Source organism: Lissotriton helveticus, chromosome 12, assembly GCF_964261635.1.
Source record: "Lissotriton helveticus chromosome 12, aLisHel1.1, whole genome shotgun sequence".
NCBI lineage: Eukaryota > Metazoa > Chordata > Amphibia > Caudata > Salamandridae > Lissotriton > Lissotriton helveticus.
In genome coordinates, this window is record NC_136073.1 from 128,158,139 (window position 1) to 128,170,941 (window position 12,803).

Sequence of the window (12,803 nt, forward strand, 5' to 3'; positions counted from 1 at the left end):
GGTCCTGGGGTCGGTGTGGATCTGAGAGTGGAGGTGTTCGGCGGTTGCGATATTGGCGTCAGAGCTGGTTGTAATTTTGATGGTGTTTCTATGGACGATGGCGATGCCTCCTCCAGTTTTATTATTGGTGCGGTCTTTTCGAATGATCTTGTAAGTGTCCGGTATGGCTATGGCGATGTCGGGGGCAGAAGATGCATTCATCCAAGTTTCAGTAAGGAAGGCGATGTCAGGTGATGTAGTGTCGATTAGGTCCCAGAGTTCGGTTGCATGTCTGTGGACCGAGCGGGTGTTCAGTAGGATGCATTTCAAGTCGTTGGGTTCGGAGCTGTGTATGGAGGAATTGTGTTTGGTGAGGGTCCTGACGCAGTTGAACTTACAGGAGAGGCAGGAGAATGGGCCGTGGGTACGTCCTGGGGTAGCTTCGCAGCAAAGTGGGGTGCGTCCGGGGTTGAGGGCGAGGAGAGTAGTGGCATCATAAGTTACTCTGGGGGGTTGGGAGCGGCATAGAGCAGGGGGTCTGGCGCTGGGCGCGGTCCAGGCGCAGACGGGCGTAGACGGGCTTACCTTTGGCGCACCTTCGGCGCGGCCGCAGCGCGTGGACGCTGCACGTTGGGGCATCAGACATTAATGGATAGTGGAGGGGGCGGAGCGGGGGAGGGGCAGCTGGGAGGCGGGAGGTGGGCTCTAGGTGCTGGTTAGGCACAACAACCAAAATGGTGGGGGGATCGAACTACAGCCTGGGCGAGGTTGGGGTGGATGAGAGGAGAGACGCTGAGGGCAGTGGCACCGGCGCTACGTAGAGTTAGAAAAGTGAGTCTGAGCGCTGGCTGACAATCGATGTTAAAATGCCGAGGTGCACGTTAGCAAAATCGGAATTGAGCGCACAATGCAATTTTCAAACATAAAGTGCAGGTATACAAGGCGGCAGCTGTTGCAGGCAAAACTATGGCAGGCAGGCGTATAGCGCTACGATACCAGTCTCTGTAAAGCGCTGTGGCAGTCAGGCAGGATGCACGGGGAGCGGCCGCTTCCTACGAGGTAGGAGAGGTCACAGAGGACCAGCAGGCAGGGCAAGCCTTCTGAGTCCGTGCGGGGGAGGGGCAGCTGGGAGGCGGGAGGTGGGCTCTAGGTGCTGGTTAGGCACAACAACCAAAATGGTGGGGGGATCGAACTACAGCCTGGGCGAGGTTGGGGTGGATGAGAGGAGAGACGCTGAGGGCAGTGGCACCGGCGCTACGTAGAGTTATCTCGGAGCCCATTCCACTAGGATAGCCATGGCCTTCAAAGCTTTGTGGGCGGGCTCTCATTTGGAGGACATTCTGAGATCGGCAGATTGGTCTAATTACAATGTTTTCCGAACATTTTTTTGCAAACCTGTTGTTACCGCTGCTTCTTTAGTGGTTGATATGCTTTAAACAAGCATAATAGGAGCATCCAGTCTTGCAATACAATGTAGATTTTCCTAATAGATTATGACTGAAAGTCTTAATTTTATTAAAGACACAGAGGCGAGTATTATCCCACCGCAACACTTCTAATCAGTTTCTCCCTCCATACAGCGACTCCAGCGTTGCCTCCCACATCTTCGTGATGGGACTGATAATCTGCAAGAATGTTCTCCACCTCATCTTGACGTCTCTCCTTCCTGTTTGGATTCTTCCTCAATGATTCGTGTGGTTCGACTGTCTTGGCTGGATGTTGGTCAAGAGATTTGTTCCTGGACTTTAGCCCTTACTATTGTTTTATCGATTGTTCTACTATTTTTTATTCTATCTGAGCTGCTCGCCAGCAAAAAGAGGACTGTTCCCAGTCAGCTGTGACGTTATTCATGCTAGTACACTCTGATTGGTTATAAGGTTCTGTTTTATTGTATTCCCATTGGCCAGTTATTTCTGCTTGTTCCTCTGGGAACTGTAGTCTTGACTTATCTTGGCTGCGATTGTAATAAAAGGTAAGATAAGAAAGCATAATACTCATCTCCGTGTCTTTAATAAAATTAAGACTTTCCGTCATAATCTATTAGGAAAATCTACATTGCCTTACATTGTGGTAACTTAACTGTATGACAATGTAAGCAAGACCACTGTCAACATTCGGAGAAAGAAAGAAAAAAAAACAGTGTTTCCAAAACACTTCAGCTTTAACAAATTGTTCCACTACTATAAGCTGCCGGGATCAAGTTCCTCTAAACTGTGTCCCCATATAGAATTCAGCCTCCACTCCAAGATGAAGGAGAAACCGGGTTGTGCTGGTCGAATTTTGCTTCCGGGAGACTACAATGCTCCAAGACTGGCATCCTCAGAAGCTGCAGTGCTTGTGACTCCGGAAATAACTTAGTGGCTGCTCCATGACTTTGCACCACGACTGTGCAGAGTGTACTGACATGCACATGCCAAGGAATACAAAGGAGAGAGAGAGTACCTGTAGTTTCTTGGTGGAAATAAGAAAATAGTTGCAGCTGATCTGGACACAGCAACATTACTGTTCACCTTGAAATTTTAAATTAACTTTATTAAAAAGCAAAGAACGTGGTAGGCAGAAAACACGAAGAAAGCTGTAAGCCACAGAACTCTAAGTGGCTCCGGTGCTTCTGTAGTGCCTCCAAACCCAAGATGGCGACACGTACGTGACACTGAGCAGGATGGCTCACGGCACGTTTGAGCTGCAGGGTGTCCTACAGCTGCACTGAAAAGAAGAAATGACAGTGATAACAGATCCTCGAGGTACAGAACGTGTGCTGGAATAGGTGAGGTTGCTTGTGCAGGGCTGGCCTAAGGCATGTGCAAGCTGTGCACCTGCACAGGGCCGCCAAACCCCAGGGGCCGCCACGCCAATATATATCCTTAGATACATATTTGCGTGGCGGCCCCTGGCAGGGATTTGGCGGCCTCAGGCCCCCTACCTACACCCCCTGCTCAGGGCCTCCGTGAGCCTAGAGCCGGCCCTGGCTTGCGCTTAACTGTAGATCCATTTGAATGGAGTGCGCGCTCTCTTAATGGCCCAAGCTCTCGACCAGGCTCAGACTCAATGACAAAACCAAAGTAAAAAAATTGCCACAACAAAGACACTCTGAAACGTCCATGGTCACATTCTCCATACATCTCCTCAGCCAAAACAAAGTCACAGACCGTAGCATCCAACACTAGTCACTATGCAAATGCTGCATATGTTTACAACAAATAAGACATCATGCTTACTTGAATTAAGTCATTTTGCTCCTTTGTGGCCTCATTGACATCCACGCTTTGACTCAAAATCATACTTGCAGAAATCAAAGTATTTTAGTTGCACATATCACAGTGTGAAGAATCATATGGAACCAGTGAACATGTAAAGACACCTGTAGTGGCTGTAACACACACATGCTCACACCATTTAACCCCCAATGGTGTAAAAGACCATTAGATCATGTCCAAGCATATGTGGTAGTAGTGTTCAGAGTGCAGTGCCAAATGTCAGCAAGCATTTTGTAAAGCGCACAGCTACCTCCGACGGAGGTGTCCCAGCGCTGGGGGCCCTCGGGAAGATTAGGCAAGCTATTGCCCAGAGTCACATGGTGCTGGGCTAACCTGCCGCCGGAACCGGGGATCGGACGATGAACCGGAGTCAAACTGTATGCTGGTCCAACATTTGGGATCGTTGTGAGCTGAGCACGCTTGGGCTGGGGCTGTCCGATGGGAGGGACACTGGTGGGGCCGCGAGGCGTGTTACTCCAGTTTTCTCTTGTTTCTTGTTACTCTATTTCATTTGTTTCATGTAGCTCTATTTCCTTTTAAGTCCAACCTTTCTCTGTTGTCTCTTTACAACCATTTCAGCCATCTGTGTGGTCATTTGTGAACCACTACATGTTCCAAGTGCTCTCTGCAGATTCTTTAGGTTGAATCCTACCTGGAGACGTCCTTGGCTTGTCATCTTTAAATTCCTTGAGACCACTTGTTGTGCGTGAATTATTCTCCAAATCATCGCCAAAATGTAACAAGTAAGTACCATATGTAGAGGTGACACAGCAGACATAGCCAAGTAGTGTCTTTAAGGTATTTATGAAGTCCTTAAGAACAGTGGTAGCAACCCCACAAGGAGCAGCCTACTAGCGGCCATCTTCCAACTGTCAACACTCACACCAGACACCCAAGCGCTCCACTCATGTCCATTACACCAACATTCCATAAAGAACACTCACACTGGCTGAGCAGCTAGGAACGAGGTAAAAGGGAACATTATAAATACAATTGGAAGATACTACACATGATTTGCAAAATACCGCTGGATTGGGATGCGGCCGTCACAATTACAGGTGACTGCGATTAATTCAAGCATCCCATCCATCACTTTTTGAATACTTTTGAATGTTGTCCTAAGTGGGTCGCGTATGTCCAGACATGGGCCCTGTCCACCTTATGTCACTGGAGCCAAGCTATACCCAGCTGATGAACTCCTAGCATGGGTGAAACCAGTCCTGGATTGCTTGTGTTCTGGTTCAGGAAGGAAATGGCTTGGCAGTTCAAGCTGAACTTTTCCCATTGGAGCAGGGCCAAGACTAATTTGCAGATAGGTGGGTCCAAACTGGGGTGGCATGGTGTTCAAAATAATGATGGATTGAGATGCGGTCACGAGTAATTACCATCGGCTGAAATGAATTCAAGCATTCCATTCAACAGTTTTTGTATATTTTCATCATTATTTTGACGGCATGTACCTCCTTCACATGTAATGAGAATTTCAACTGGCACATGTGTGACAATTGGTCTGTGTACTCTGCCCAGAGGCTATAATTTGAATAAACATGTAGGTAATTTACTTTATGACCCACTGACATGCAATGTGAAATTTTCGTACTGACTTCAGAGAAAGTAACATAAACTCTTTTCTGTAGTCTCTTCTTAACTGTGAATCATGGTCTGTGTTGTACATCCTTACTTTCAGTGTCATGAGAAGATGTAAATGGAATGAGGCTAAGTGCATTGTGTGTTGCTAGAAGTATTGTTAGTTACAGTGGGCTTAAATCCCACCCATTCTTACAATTGGCTGGCTTTATTGTGACTATCACTGTTCACTTTTTATCTGTTAGCTTATGTGGACTTTCCTTCCTCTTCCTGTGTTTGTCCCTCCCCAGGAGAATGGGCACATAACTTGTGTTCTTTCACTGCTCATACTTTTTGGTGCTACTTTTTTCTGATTTTCTTTAAGCACTCTACGTGTGCATGTGTGTTCCACCTGCCTCTGTCATGTACTTCTCATCCTCAACCCCCTTTGTGCTTCTCGACAACTCCGCTGTGTTGCTTTTTTATTGTTGCGCTTTTTCTCACCAATTCCACATGGCTTTCTTTCACCATTGTGCTTCCTTCCCCCTAATGCTCCACTTTGCTCACTTTCTAAGTCCTACCCCCGATCTGAGCCCTCCATGTTGGTTTCTTCTGCTCATGCTCCTGCTCCTCTGCGTGTTTCTTCCACCCTGACCCATTAGTTCTGCTCCCCAAAAAATCCCATGTTGCTTCCAACCCCAGTTACTTCATCCCAACCACTCAAAAAACACAGTGCTTTCGTACTTTTCAATTTTAGTTACCAATCCAAGTTAGATCAATCACTAGAAAGAAAAATAAAACAGTGGTGTCACCTGACTTTGTCGGCGCGATCACCACATGTTTAGAAAATTATATGCCCACCTTTTTATTTCTTTTTGGATGTGTCAACAGCTTTTCTAAATTCTTTAGCCATGCTGCATAACATGGGGTTATGTACGAGCATAGCTATAAAAACACTGGTAAAGCCAATAGTTCTCAAAGATGAGACTTAATGGGTCTGACATGCTTGTTAAAATACTTTTTGTTGCTGTTTATAAGCAGTAACAGCGAGGAATGCGTTGCCATGCATAGAGTCAGAGACTAACCCTAAAGCTTTTAATGCAGTGGTGGAAGTGGGGGAAAAAAAGTAGGGGAACTGTGGGCGGACAGCAGAGGGTGGGAATAACCCGAGGAATGGGTCGGTGGGCGGAGTCAGAGGTGTGGCTAGAAAGAGCAAAGAATCCCAATTTTTTGTATTTGTTTGGCATTTCACTGACTAGTACAGCTTATTGCGTTATTTAATCAATGGCGGCTGGCATTGGACGTAGAGGTGCAGGGGAGGACGCGGGGGAAGCTGATATAAAAATAAAATAAAAAGTAAAAACGTACCTTCTCGCCGCTTCTTCACTGCATCTCTCCTCCATAGTCCTCCCTTGCTAGGCCTCAACAGGAAGCACACACAGGCTCCCAGCCAGCCAATTACAAAGCTGCCTTAGCAGCACTGTGATTGGTCTTAGCGCCATGGTTCGGTGCTCAGACACGGACTAGAAGTCTGGGCATGATCTCCATGAAGGCTGTACTGCAGCTTGCATGGAGAACATGCAAAGTGCCCAAAACAGCCACCAAGCACTCATTGCTCACTTAGGAGGTTGCTACCACTCCTCCCCTGCGCTGCCTTCTCATGCAAAGCTGCAGAAGTAGGTGAAAATAAAATGATACTAACACAAGTTACTATAATTTGATTTTCCATTTGGGTCACTGCAAAAAAGCAGAGGGGCAAAGCTCCTCTGCCTTAGCAAAGGAGCCGCCACTGTATTTAATTCAACCAATGGATACACATGTTTATTTAAGGTTTAATATGAGTTATTGACATTAAAATACATTCACAAAGTGGTATACATTTACAATCTCAGAATGTCCGAAATACACTTAAAAGTGGACTCACAAGCTATTTGTCTATGAATCATGGAGTTACTGTCATCAGCACTTCTCCCTTTTTCAGAAGAGCAGTTCAAACATGAATGGCAAAATAGCCTAGTTTGCAAATGTTTTCCACATAATTATGGCTCTACCATATTTGTCACATGACACTTCATCTGCTGCATAACTTTTGGACCAACAGATGCATCAGAATTTCTGGTGCATCTGTCAATCCTTGCGCCATGGGGCGCTCTATTGTAAATACAACACATCCATGGTGGTGCAAGGGTATCGCAGGCTGCTGCAGGTAAACTGACACATTTCTACAGATGCGTCAGTTTCTTGTAACTCTGCCCCTTAGTTTGGTGTGAGTGCAAATCCTGCATGGCCAATCCCTGGTGAGTTGCAACTAATACTGCTAAAACAAGGCCAATGGAAGTACCAATGGGTGAGGCCGACTGGCCTCAAGGGTCCTATGACTGCAGTGACAGAGTCACTGTTGCTCTAGGGTGTGCTTCTTCATAGCCCTGCCCATCAGACTGGAGCTGAACTTCAGTATGGAATGTGGTGGACAGGCCTTCAAGATTAACCCACACTTGCCACTGCTTGTGTCCAACTGCTGGTGCTAAGACAACAGGGCTTCTAAGGTCTAGCAGGGCCTTCTAAGGTATAGCACGGGAATGTGCTCCCTCAGGAGAGTGGTCCGTGGACTGGTCATGAGTGCTGAACCTGGTTCCCTAGTTCCAAATATCAGCAGCTCTGGCCATAGTGCCACATACTCTCTCCCACTGAACACCATATTGCCCCACTGAGAGAAACTCACACTGACTTCAATTACAACCCAATTGTGCCCCACTATAAACACCTGGATGTGACTTATTTCAAATTATGCACCAGACAAGAGTAATATGCTTCCTGAAAAGAAAGTAATAACTTCCTGGAAAAAGCAAACACGTATAATGAATGCAACATTAAGTAAAGCATGAGAAATGTAAGCAGGAACAACATGGTTACCTTAACGCTTTTACACTCATTATTCCGAAATCCGTGAGTGCTTTTGCCTGAAAAGTTGAGGATATGGCTACAGAGCCCAGAAGGGTTTCAATGTCCATTGCTTATATCCTTACAAAATGTAAGCAATATGGTTTAAAATAATACAGCCTTTTGGCCAGGGCACATGTCCGCTGAAGTTGATAGCCAGTCCATCAATGTAGTGTGAGACTAGAGAGATTGAATTTAGATCGTCTGGTGTCAGTACACATTCTGCATGAGAAGTCACATAGATCCAGTGAGGACTCATTCTCCAGCTGTAGCTGTTGATGGTGGTTAAATTTTATGGCAAGACCGGAGGCTCCTATTATGCTTTTCTAATCTTGCATTTAATTGAACAGCATCCAAGATAAGCAAAAACTACAGTTCCCAGAGGGCCAGAGCACAAACTGGGCCATGGGAACGAGAAAAAACGAGAGTGAAATAACCAATCACAGAGGACCAACTAGATAAAGACCCTAACTGACTGCGCAGCTTCCTCTTTTCTTGCTGCTCGCAGTCAGATAAGTGTCTATCTTTGCTCACAGTGATATTTATTTATTGGTTTTACATTTATTGTGCCCGTTTTATTATGATAGCTGTTTATTTGTAAAGCGCGACCTCGCGCTACTGCTTTCACGCTCTACGCGTGTGTTTCTGGTCGGCTCCGGTGCGCTGTTCCCTCGCTCCCCCCCCCTTTTGGGCCTCGTTTGGTTCCTTCCTAGCGCGCGCTGCTTCGCGCGTCTTCCCCGACCTTCCTCACCTCTTCAAGGCTTCTCCGGCTCCCGGCTCCTCTGCGTGTCGGTATTTCCAGCTCTGGTGCCCTGTTTACACTGCGTGTGAAGCCTTCTGCTGACGCTTCTGCTCGGCCCGCCTCCTCACACGCCCCTGCTCACATATTTAACCCTCGCCTACCTCCTGTTTTTTCTCTGTGGTTCTTGCTGTCTCAGCTTGCACATGGAACTCGATAGTTCCTCTGAAGAAGTTCCTGCCCAGGACTCCCAGTCCTTCAGGAAAGATTTGAATAAATTTATTAATAATTCTGTGGAAACAGCAGTGGAAGTTTCAATGAAAAGAATGTCAAAAAACATGGAAAACTCCATGTTAAGCATCATGTCCAAAGTTTTGGCCCAATCTGCGGGGGAAAGCAGAAAAAGAAAGGTGGAACACTCTGCTCAATCTCGTGCCCCTAAAAAAGCGTCATTGTCTGGCGAGTCTTCCTCGCATTTGATTGAGGACTCAGTTCCTCCCAGGCCTCCTGCTAAGGAGGGGTTTGTTGGCTCCGAGGGCAAGCGCAAACAAAAAGACAAACATGCAGAGTCTCCTAGAAAAAAGTTGGTAATATCCACCATTTTGGACACAGACGATGATGATGATGCAAATTTTGATGACGCTGATCAATTATTTGACCTCTTTGACACTGCTGACCCTCCCCCCCCCCTTCAAAATCTTCTCATTTGGATTCCTTTTCATCTGAGCCAGTCTTTGACTCCGAGAGCCTTCCCATGTTTGATCCCTCTACTATTCGACACCCGAATTCTACCGAATGGCTCCCTTCTCACCATGTCGGGGAATATATTTCTGCCAGATTACGTCTCCCTCTGGAGGCCCCTGTGAGAGCCAGACTCAAATCTGAATGCCCTAAACCTTCTCTCCCCGACAAAATCACTTTGGTTCCTTCTATCGACCAACCTCTCTTCACTTTCTTTTCCAAGTTTGGCAAAGACCCCCGCAGAGGGGTGGACAAGGCTTGGTCCACTTGCCAGGACAAATTGTTGGATGTTGTTGGCCCTCTAGCCCGTATTTTTGATTTGGCTGAATGCTCCCGCTTAGAAGGTACTGACCTTTCTGCTGAAGAAGTCTCCATGTGGGCCCAACGCGCCTTCTGTCTTCTAGGAAATGCGAATTCCGCAATCACTCATGAGCGTCGCAAAGGTCTTCTGATTAAATTGGATCCTAAACTCTCTAATCTAGCGCCCATGGATCCTGGCCCCAAGGCACATGTCTTCGGGGAAAACTTGGTTCGAGATCTTAGTAGATTTGTTTCTACTTTTGATTCATTGGACAAAGCCCAGCAAACAGTAAAAAAGGTTTTCGCCCCTCGGGTTTTTGGCCGGGCCAGCAGAGGCAGGGGCCGCTCTTCCGGCCGTCCTTACAACCAAGGCTCCAGAGGTTCGTCCACCAACCATCAGGACTACAAGCCCCAATTTTACCCCCAACGTGGCCGTGGCTTCAGAGGGAGAGGTCAACGGAACTATCGTCAAAACTCCAATCAGCAAGGTAAGCCTTTCTTTTTCCCCTCCTGTGGGGGGTCGCTTAAAACTGTTCATTCAAAAATGGTGCACTCTCACTTCAGACCCTTGGGTCTTAAACACAGTGCAAGGCTACCTAATCGAATTTCTTTCCCCTCCCGTCCAGACTTCTCTTCCCCCCCCCTCGTTTTTTCAACCCACATGGCGTCTCAGATTTCAAACGAAATCGAAACGCTACTCCAAAAAAGAGCGATTCAAATTTTTCCATTCGACTCCTCAGGCTTTCTAAGCTCCATTTTTCTGGTGCAAAAGAAAAACAAGAAGCTCCGCACTGTCATCAACCTGAAGTGGTTCAACCAGTTCGTGGTTTATCGCCATTTCAAAATGGAAACCATTTTACATCTAAGAGACACCCTTCGCCCCGACGATTGGATGGTCCGTTTAGATCTTCAAGATGCTTATCTCACGGTTCCCATCCATCCTTCCCATTGGAAGTTTCTTCAATTCCAATGGACAGGTGTCAACTATTGCTTCACCTCTCTTCCTTTTGGTCTATCTTCCGCGCCCTGGTGCTTCACCAAACTCTTAAAACCAGTGGTCGCCTATCTTCGATCTCTTGGCATAAGACTGATTATTTACTTGGACGACATCCTCCTCATGAATTCCGACAAACAGTCTCTACTCTCCGACCTGCTCTTGACCCAATCTCTTCTTTTGGACCTGGGTTTTCTTATCAATGCGGACAAGTCATCTCTAATCCCGTCTCAGAACACGGAATTTTTAGGGTTTCTGGTGGACTCTGCTGCAGCGTCTCTTCGCCTTCCTCTTTCCAAAGTCTCCAAGATCAAAGCGGAGATTATGTCCGTTCTTCAGTCCTCTCTGTTGTCTCTCCGATCCCTAGCGAGGATCGTCGGTCTCCTCTCCTCCTCCATTCAGGCCATCTTCCCTGGCCCTCTTCATTACCGCGCTCTTCAGCGCCTAAAGATAAGACACCTACGACAAGGTCTCGCTTATTCGGATCTCGTGGCTCTAGATCCCGAGTCCCGCACCGAACTCCAATGGTGGATCGACCATTTAGATGCGTGGAACGGTCGCACTATCTTCGCCACTGCCCCAGATCTTGTCTTAGAATCCGATGCAAGCCTGTCGGGTTGGGGCGCCCGATGTGGACCAATCTCGACTGGAGGTTCATGGTCCGCCGAGGAGTCCAAGTTGCACATCAACTGTTTAGAGATGCTTGCAGGTTCCTTTGCGATCAAAAGCCTTTCAAAACACAGGATTCACTGTTCTATCCTCCTTCGTATGGACAATGTTTCTGCGGTCCGCTACATCAACCATCTCGGCGGAACAAGGTCCAAGCCTCTGGCGGACTTAGCAAAGAGTCTGTGGGAGTTCTGTCTCGCCCATCACCTTTCTCTGACAGGAGAGTATCTCCCTGGAAATCTCAACAGCGTGGCGGATTGGCACTCGAGATTTCTTCGAGACTCGAGCGATTGGAAGCTCTGTCCATCCGTCTTCCTCTCTCTTTCCCATCTTTGGGGCCCTTTCTCTATCGATCTTTTTGCATCCCGGCTCAATTCCCAATTGCCCCGGTTCTACAGTTGGCGCCCGGATCCCCTGGCCTTGTCGACAGACGCTTTCCTGCAGGATTGGTCTCGTCATCTACATTATGCCTTCCCTCCTTTTCTGATGATCAACAGGGTTCTTTCTCAAGTTCGTCGCCAGTCTTCGTCTCTAGTTCTTGTAGCCCCCTTCTGGCAGGCGCAGGTGTGGTTCCCGACTCTGCTCGAGATGGCAGTGGATTTCCCTGTCCTTCTGCCCTCCTTCGAGGATCTTCTTCTCAATCCCCTGGGCGAACAACACAGTCTCATTCTCGATTCCTCCCTGACGCTCTCGGCCTGGAAAGTTTCCGGCCTTCCCCTTCTGACGTCCTCATTTCACAAGAGGCTTCGATCTTTATCAGCCAGGCCTGGGCCCCTGGTACCTCCAAGGCATACAAATCCGCCTGGTCTCTTTGGTCAAGCTGGTGTTTGGAAAGGGACCTCAATCCCGTTTCAGCCTCTCTGAACTTCATCATTAATTTCCTTGGTTCACAGGCAGGCGCAGGTAAGGCCTATCGCACTGTCAATCTCTATCGTTCAGCCATATCTCTCTACCATTCCCAGATAGATGGTAAACCGGTTGGTGCTCACCCTCTGATCTGTCGTCTCTTGAAAGGTGTTCGATGTGCGAAACCACCGTTGGCTAAGTATACTTCTTTATGGGATGTTACAGTGGTTTTTAGGTTGTTTACAAATTGGCCAGACAATTCTGTTCTTTCACTCAAGATGCTTTCTGCTAAACTTACCATGTTGCTGTGTCTCATTTCCATTAAAAGAGTTTCTGATGTTAAGGCTCTAGATGTTTCTGCTCGCCAATTCTCTCCTACAGGTGTTCTCTTTAAGATACGCAGACGTACTAAAACTCATTTAGATTCAGTGTTTTATCCTTATTTTTCAGCTCATCCCAAATTGTGTGTTGGACAATGTTTAAAAGTGTACGAACAACGGACTGCTGATCTCAGACCGCCCTCTCATTCTCAACTCCTTATTTCCTTTCGCAAACCCCATCTTCCTGTCTCCTCTCCTACCCTTGCCCGTTGGGTCCGTTGGGTCATGTCTCTTGCCGGAATTGATGTCTCCGTTTTCGGGGCTCATTCGGCCAGGGGAGCCATGGCTTCTACAGCCTTTTGGTCTGGCTCTCGCTTGGAAGACATTCTGAGATCAGCAGATTGGTCCAATGACAGTATTTTTCGCATGTTCTATTGCAAACCTGTTCATAC